Here is a 9,304-nt window from a genome sequence, read left to right as displayed (position 1 = left end):
TTTATCTATCTTGTTGACTTTGTCAAAAAAGGAGCTCTTAGTTTTGTTCATTCTTGGTATTACTGTTTTGTTTTTAATTGTTTGATTTCAGCCCTAAGTTGGATACATTCCTGCTGTCCACTACTTTTTGTTTTAGAACTTTCAAATGTTCTGTTAAATTGCTAGTGTGGGAACTCTCCAATTTATGAAGACATTTACTGCTATAAATTTTCTTCTTAGCACTGTTTTCAATGTGTCCCGTAAGTTTTTCTGTGCTGTGCCTTCATTTTCATTAAATTTTAGAAAGTCTTTAATTTTTTCTTTATTTCTTCCCTGACAAAGTTATCATTGAGTAGAGAACTGTTCAGCTTCTACGTGGCATTTTGTTGTTTTTGTTGTTATTGAAGACCTTTCTTAGTCCATGGTGATCTGATAGAATGCACGGAATTTTTTTTCAATCTTCTATCTGTTGAGGAGTGTTCTGTGTCCAATTACATGGTCACTTTTGGAGAAGGTACCATGAGGTGCTGAGAAGATATTTTTGTTTGTTTATTTGTTTGTTTGTTTTAGAGTGAAGTGGTCTATGGATATCTATTAAGTACATTTGGTTTATAACTTCTGTTAGTTACACTGGGTCTCTGTTTAGTTTGTTTCAATGACTTGTCCATTGGTGAGAATGAGATATTGAAGTCTCCCACTATTATTGTGTGAGGTTCGATGTGTATTTTGAGCTTAATAAAGGTTTTTTTTTTTTTTTCAAATGTGGGTGCCCTTACAATTGGGGCATAGATGTTTAGAAGGGGTTGGCACTGCTGAGGAGGGATTATCAACAGTACACGATGTAGCAGAGGGGACATACTCAACAATTCAGGTATCATTTGGCCAAGGCATGACTGCCTTGACAGGTAGCACTCAGCCTGTGAGGAGGTCTACACTTTGAGGCTGAGAAATCGGTGAAGGAAAAGGTACGGTTGGGGAGGGCTGTTTGCTGATGCAGTATGTTGTTGGCTTTAGTTGGAACATTTGACACCTGAGGCTTATAGGATCCATGATAAAAAGGTCTGTAATCACACCCACATATTTGGACTGTGTCTGATGGAAATTGATTCTATCAAATTATTGTGAATGAATGAGGTTTTCCACTCTTATTGAGGTGGTCTTCTACCTCAATTGAAACACAAGGAAAATGACTACATGCATTTGTTTTCTCTCAATGAATAAGGATTCTCACTGAGCTTGCTCATACTGATAGCTAAGGCTTCTAGGGCTCTATGTGCATCTCACATTTTCATTGCTCCTTCAGGGATAACCCACACCCAGCTAAGACACCTCTTAATCTCCTCTTTTCTTATAGCTTTGGTAAATACCTCTTTTACCCTTCTGCGTGGCCCTGGTACCAGCCTGAATCCCATGTCCAACTCAGTTCTAATGTTCAACCTTCTGTGCCCTTCTGTGTTTGCTTTCCACTAAGAAGAGTAAGCCTCTGCTTCCTGTAGGTTGCCATTTAGATTGCTCAGAATTCTTGTCTTAAAATCCTTTTGGCTTTTGTCTTCCATTCCCAGAATTTAAGAGAGCATGGGGGTGGGAGCTCTGTATCACAACTGTTGCCATCTCACAGCAGACAAGACTCGGGCCTATCTTTTGACCAAGTCAATTATCTACTGAGGAAATGAATCTGAAGATACCCTGGATGAACAGAAAATTAGTCTACATCATTCTGTTTCTGCTCAGAGTTGTCAGCCAGAGACTTAATTTCTCGCTATATCCATGTACCGTTAAGATGTCATTAGCATTTCTAAAATTGTTATGAAGAGTTTTAGCTATTTAGCAATAATTTCCTAGCACCAGAGCCAAACCAAATTGGCTTCTGGACCAAGATTTTGTTTCTCTTTGAAGATTTTTAGATGTAACCAGAAACGACAAGATCTAAATTTAGAACATCCTGGACTTAAATGCACTGGGTATTATTTACAGTTTAGAGCAGCCCATTTGGAGATAGTTACATTCATTTTCAGATTTGGAACTAATAAGAAAAGGTGCATGAAAACCAGAAGAGGTCTCCATCCCGGTTAAAAGGCATGCTGTAGCCAATACTGACAAGCTGTCTCAGTCACATTTCTTCATCTCCAGCTTGACGCAACACGTCTATGAAGTAGTTGTCATTTCAACCTCATTTTCACAGGAAAAGTAACACTTGCAAACATTTTAAAACAAAAGTCCTCAGTGATTGGCAAGGGTGTGGTGTATGATCACTCCCTTTATTACTAATGGAATGTTAATTGATTCCATATTTTTACAGCAGAATTTAATAGTTATGACCAGAGGCGCTTAACGTGTATATTTTCTATGTAGCCATTCTATAACTATGACTTCTCAGAGATTTTTCCTGGATGTCCATCTCCATTTGGCGATTGGCATGCTTACACCTATACAATCACCATTGAAGAAAATTACAAAGCACTAAAATGCCCTGCAGCCATAGATATGTTGATTTAAGTAGTTTATGGTACACATACTTCTGTTTAATCATAGCCACCAGAGGTAAGCAAGGCTTGGTGTTCTGGGAAGATAATTACTAACATGGAGAAAGGTTCATAGTATAAGTGGCCATCAAAAAGCTATCAAATACCTCTAGTGACATATAAATAAGTAGTCCCTTACTCTGTAGTGATTTCTGGAGATGACAGGTAGCAAGAAGTGGTAACAACCATGCTGCAAACACACAGCAGCTCAATTTATACTAAGGCTGTAAGGATAAAACAGGAAACTGGTAGAGACTGGAAGGATGTGGTAGCTCTCATTCCTCTTCTAGACTGATGCTTAGAGCTGATGTTTTCAATAAATAGTCATATATAGGTTTGAGGAAGAATCTTTTCCAATATGGTCCTACTATGCAGCTTTGGCTAACCTAGGACTCACCAGGCTGGCCACAATATCCCAGAGAGATTGATTGGTTTGCCTCGGTCCCCCAAGTGCTGGGATTAAAAATGTGCACCACCACGCCCAGAAGTTTGTATTTTAAGCAAAAAGAAAAATGCAAGAGGCTTAGATCAGGAAGCAGTTTAGGCTGTCTGTGTATGTCTATGCTGAGACTACTGGTCATGCTATTTCTACTATAGGAGTTCAGACTGATGTTTTCTTGTATAATATACAATTGTACTTTCTATAATTGACATGGATTTATTTAAACAAACAAGAAAAAAAATAATTTAAAAATTGCTCCTTCATTGATATGCACCAGGGGACAGTTTTCCTTAATGCTTGGTTACAGTAACAAAGGCAAGATTTTACTTAATAAAGAGGTAGAGAGCCTCATTTTGCTAGCCAGTGTTCCTACAGTCTCTATCACTGATGGCTCTCATGTTGTTCCACTGCTTTACTAGGAAGTAATAAATGTTTTTCTAAAGCTACACATTCACTTAAGAAATTAGCTCAGCCTAACATAATGGCCTGTTCAAGGAGAAATTCAAAATTATAAGATACAGTGTAGTCTCCAAATATTAAAATCAAGCAAGTGCATCTGTTGTCTCAAATGCATGTTTATCTTTAATTCTTTTTATTAGATTTTTTTATTGTTAAATGTCATGTGTGAGAGGCTATACACAAGTGAATGCAAGCATCTGTAGAAACCGGAAGAGGGTGTTCTAACTCTCAGGGCTGGAATTACATGCAGCCGAGGGGCTTCTAGCATGGCTATTTGGGCTAGAACTTAAGTCCCCTGGGAAAGCAGAGCACACTCAGCTGCCCAGATCTTGTTTATTGTTTCTTTATGATGAAAACATTCAAGACATTTTGCTAGCCTTTTTGAAATATTTAGTACATGATTTCAGTAGCCTCTCTACTGATTTCTCTGATGTTAACTTAGTGTTTCCTGCCCATCACAGTCCCAGATACTTTTCCAAGCCTCTGTCTATAGTTAACCTATATTCCTAGTCACTTTACATCAGGTTTTATGATGTTTACCTTGTCCCGAACATTACACACACAATGAATGTGTGAATCATCATGAAACTCTACACAATGTGATATTTATGTTTCAATTTAAATTAGGAAATGGAATTAGCATGAAGCAGCCATCCTTTGCACATGAAGCCCAGTAGCACATATGCACAAATACGGGAAGACCTGCTCCACTTGATCTTACGAATGGCACCTTTCACACCAGCACTATTTTCTGGGCAGTGGTTAGGGGTGGGTGGAAGACCAATAAGATATCTGCTTTCTATTGATTCCATAGAGATCACTGAATCATCAAATTTCTTTCCAGTGAAGTAAATTTTGGGGCTTCAGTATATTTTCTGATAAGAGATTTAACAAGTGATCACAAATAAAACCCTCATTTGAAACCAGATGTCATGGCTTCTCATTTCTTTTCATTTATATCAATTTGAACGGATCTCCAAACATGAGGTGTTTTTCATGGCAGCAGAAAGAAATATCATTCTTTGTGGTGGTTAGGCTGGTTAGCTCACTAAAGACACAGAAGGTCCATTTCTTTGCAAATAATATGATGAAGTCAACAATGCAAACGTTCATTGTAAAAAGAAGGGAGAGGCTTTGACCTCTATTGCACTAAATTTTATGAGCCATTGCACCATAAAATTGAGCTAAAATATGTGTGAGGTTTGGATAAATTATACCTTTGGGGATATAGAACAAGCAAGGATTGTTGCTTTGAAAGAAGACCAATGAGGGAGGAATTTTCACATAATTTTCCACATAATTTGACTATAGTTTATCTCTGCGTATGGGACTTCTTGCATGTATCCATCTCTGAAGTTTTATTAGACATTACTTTTTAATAAAAAGCAGAAGAGATTCAGCATCCAAAAGGATTCACTGCAAAGACATTAGTTAAAACCAAAAGCTTGTACAATTTCTTAAATGTTTCGTTTACTGTTTTTAGAAGCATTTATTGTTTTAAAATTTAAATGTCTCTAATGTAATTTTAAGTTTATGATTTAAACAATGTATAAGGCAGACATACCTGTCTGTTTCCTACAAACCAAAGGAAATAATGAAAGTCTTGGGACTAATGTTAAAGAGTAATGCTCTTGCTTAGATTGCATGGAGATCAAATATGTTATTAGTTAGTTACTTACAGTTATAATATTTGTGTATGGAAAAAATATGTCCTTTAAAGGACATAGTAAAAATATGGCTATCAATAAATAATGGAAATATTAAGGGAATGATACAATTTCAAACAAATTGCTGACTTAGATCTACTTTATACCACGTTTTCTGTATCCATTCCTCTGTTGAAGGACATCTGGGTTCTTTCCAGCTTCTGGCTATTATAAATAAGGCTGGTATGAATATAACAAGTATGTGTCCTTGTTATATGTTGGAGCATCATTTGAGTGTATGCCCAGGAGTCATATAGCTGGGTCTTTAAGTAGAACTATTTCCAATTTTCTGCCAGAATTTATTTTCAGAGTGATTGTACCAGCTTGCAATCCTTGCATTGGAGGAGTGTTCCTCTTTCTCCCCATCCTTGCCAGCATCTGCTGTCACCTGAGTTTTTGATCTTTGTCATTCTGACTGGTGTGAGGTGGAATCTTATGGTCACTTTGATTTGCATTTCCCTGATGTCTAAGGATGTTGAACATTAAGTGCTTCTCAGCCTTTCAAGATTCCTCAGTTGAGAATTCTTTGTTTAGCTCTGTACCCTGTTTTTAAATTAGATACAGATACAAAAAATGTGGTACATTTACACAATGGAATACCACTCAACTATTAAAATTAATGACTTCATGAACTTCAGAGGCAAATGGATGAAACTAGAAAATATCCTGAGTAAGGTAACCCAGTCACAAAAGCACACACACACACACACACACACACACACACACACAAAGGGTATGTACTCACTGATAAGTGGATATTAGCAAAAGAAAAAAAAAGCTGAAATACACATGATACAACTCACAGACCATATGAAACCCAAAGTGTGGATGCTTCAGTCCCACTCAGAAGGGGGAAGAAAATAATCACAGGATGTAGATGGAAGGAGGGGTCTGGAAAAGGGAGAGGGAGGAGGAAAAAGGGGGAGCAGGATCAGGTGTGGGAAGAGACTGGAAAGTACAGAGGGTCAGAAATTTGAATGAAGGTGTGTAGCCCTGGGGGAGGGGGAACTGAGGGTAGCCACTAGAATGTCCAGAATGTCAGGGACTTAAGAGGTTCTCAGAACTAAACAGGGATGACTTTAGATGAAATACCCAACAAAGGGGAGAGAGAACCTGCAGTGGATAGGCAGGGTTCCCAGGTGAGGGATGGGGCCACCTACCCATCTCAAAAATATTAATCCAGAATTGTTCCTGTCAAAAAGAAAATCAGGGACAAAAAGTAGAGCATAGACTGAAGGAAAGGCCCCACCTAGGGATCCATTCCATCTGCAGACACCAAACCCAGACACTATTGCTGATGCCAAGAAGTGCTTGCTCACAGGAGCCTGGTATAGCTGTCCTCTGAGAGGCTCTGCCAGAGCCTGACCAATACAGATGCAGCCAACCGTTGGACTGAGCACTGGGTCCTCAATGGAGGAGTTAGGGGAAGGAACTGAAGTGGTTTACAACCCCACAGGAAGAACAACAATATCAACCAAACAGACCCCCCAGAGCTCCCAGGGACTAAACCACCAACCAAAGAGTACACATGGAGGGACCCATGGCTCCAGCCTCATCCAGCAGAGGATGGCCTTATCTGGCATCAATGAGAGCAGAGTCCCTTGGTCCTGTGTAGGCTCAATGATCCAGGGTAGGAGAATGCTAGGGTGGGGGAAGGAGTACCCTCATAGAAGCAGGAGGTATGGGGGAGGAGATAAGGGGTTTGTGGAGGAGAAACTGTGAAGGAGGATATTTAAAATGTAAATAAATAAAATAACCATTTAAAAAAAAAACACAGAAAAAATCCAACAAGCGTTTCTAGTAAAACATCAAATTCAAAAATCATTTTAATTAATTAACCCATGACAATTTATAGGAATTAATTTCAGTAACTAGAAAATATGAATGTAATGAAACAGTGTTTTAATCAGTTGCATGTTACAATAAAATACCTGAGTCCATTAATTGAAAAAAGAGAAAAAGCTTGTGTTATGCAGGTTCAGGAACAAAACTAAGGAGCCACGTTGCTTTAAGCCTCTGGTGAGAGCACTAAACAGCACGGTCGGGAGCAGGTGTCATGAGAAGTCAAGCAGAAACAGGATTGCCTAGGATTCCAGTGTCCTTGGGAACATGCTTCTAATGATCTAAGGACCTTCTAGTACATCTCATTTTCCCAAAGTTCCACCCTTTGAGGACACACATTTAACAGCAAACAGTTGGAGACATTCTTCAAATTCAGACATAACAAGAAATGAGCATTTCTGAGTCCATTACAACAGACTTGGCTCTGGACCAGCCATCAGTATCACAGCCATGGTCATTGTGCACAGCTGTTAAAATGGGCATGCCAGCTGGAACTTCTAATCTATTTGCCAAATAGAAACCATCTATCTGTGACTTTACTCAACAAGGAGGCCTTGGGCAATAGTACCCTGTCTTTACATCGTTGGCATTGGTGGTCAACCTTTTGATGCTATAGATATGATAAAAGAACAGACAGCACCCTTCTAAATGCATTGAGAAGTACACAACAAGTCACATCATGCAGCTTGTTCCACGAATTCCATAGATATGGTTGACCTGTCAGATCATTTGAAATGGGCTATTTTTTATGATACCCTATTTATATTGTCTTCTTGGGTTCATCTTGTGGATGTAGTATTTAAAACACACACACATCTCATCTGATCTTCCTTATAGAAAAAAAAATCTACAGTTAATGAGCTAGCACACCTCCAGTATAAGCTGCCATTCTGGACTAGATGGTACAATAACGTCTTGAATTCTCTGAAATACATTTTAAATGACCTAGGTGAGAAACTCTTACCTAACATGTAGCATTTATTTTAAAAAATGGATATATTTCAAATAAACCATTTAAAACTGCAAGTTGTAAATATATTTTGGAACATCTCAAAGAAAACAGGTTTAAAAAAACTCACCACAGCATGTCTATTTATTGAGTTTTTTTTTTTTTTTCATTTTTGATTTTTGAAGAACTGATTGGAAATATAGATGTGGGTATAATAAAAACAAAACCAATAAAATCTAGTAGAAAAACCAACACAAGCTGTTTAAAGCATAGAAGAAAGTGAAATAAAATCTATCACACTTGCAACACTGTGAGTTTCTAGGTGGTGAAAGGCAGCCCAGGACTCAGGGATACCATGACCTGTCTGTCCACTCTGCATAGAGCGAGAGCTCTGTGATCTCATGCAGCAGAACTCCATCTGACAGTGGTGCTACCACACCAAGTACTGTGGGAGGACTAGTACTCAGCTTAATGTGGTTAAATCAGTTCTAAATCTACAAATCACAAATTCCGTTTTCAGTCTGCTAAAGTATCATTCAGATACAAAGGTGGGGGTTCACAGTGGGATCTAAACAGACACATGGCTTAGTATTTGGTAGCAAGAAGCTCAAGTCTGAGCTTCATTATTTGGTAAACTTGGAAAATCTCCTTTCCTTTAAATGACTTCTGGTGGTTGAGATGAGGTCTGTGTTGTCCAGGTTGATCTCAATCTGTGAGTTCAAGTGGACCTGTGGCAGCCTTTTAATTACAGAGTACTGCAGGATCCAGCCACCATACTTGACTAAATTGCATTTCCTAAACAGCATAATTTACATACCAAGTCTGTAAGTGGCTATCCTTGACCAGTGTGATGAAATTTGTTGTGTAGGCAGTCCTGGTGATGCCACAACTGTGTGGTTTTCCTGGTTTTTGTTCTTGTCATGAATGCCCCTCAAAAGGATTTTATCCATCACCAGGACCTGTCCTCTCACCCTGGCAAGAATGAATTCCTTTTGTGCTGAGTCCTGTAAAGCATTGGGTGACACTAACTGGTGACACTATTAACTTAAGGAATTCCACTATTTGTTTGTGGTTTCTTTCAACACTTAAAATAAAAATAAATAATCCCTTCCCCCATATCTTAGTCCTACGTATGTGGAGCCCTGCATGCTAAAAGGGACCTCACACTTGAAGCTCTAGATCCAGAGCTTTTAATAACGTTAAATCTAGTTTTAAAACTTCTGGAACCACACAAAACATTTCAAACATAAGTCAACTTGACATTGCAGATTGCTTGCAAATCCTGGGGGTGCATCTCTTTCATGCTGGAGCAAGCAGAGAAGTAAGGAGTGAATCTGAGCAATCATGCTCACATCTGATCTTCAGACTGACATGGTCAACCTGAAAACTTTGGGTTCGTTCAACT

This window comes from Arvicanthis niloticus, chromosome 11 (genome assembly GCF_011762505.2).
Source record: "Arvicanthis niloticus isolate mArvNil1 chromosome 11, mArvNil1.pat.X, whole genome shotgun sequence".
NCBI classification, from domain to species: Eukaryota; Metazoa; Chordata; class Mammalia; order Rodentia; family Muridae; genus Arvicanthis; species Arvicanthis niloticus.
Note: the sequence above shows the minus strand (reverse complement) of the source record.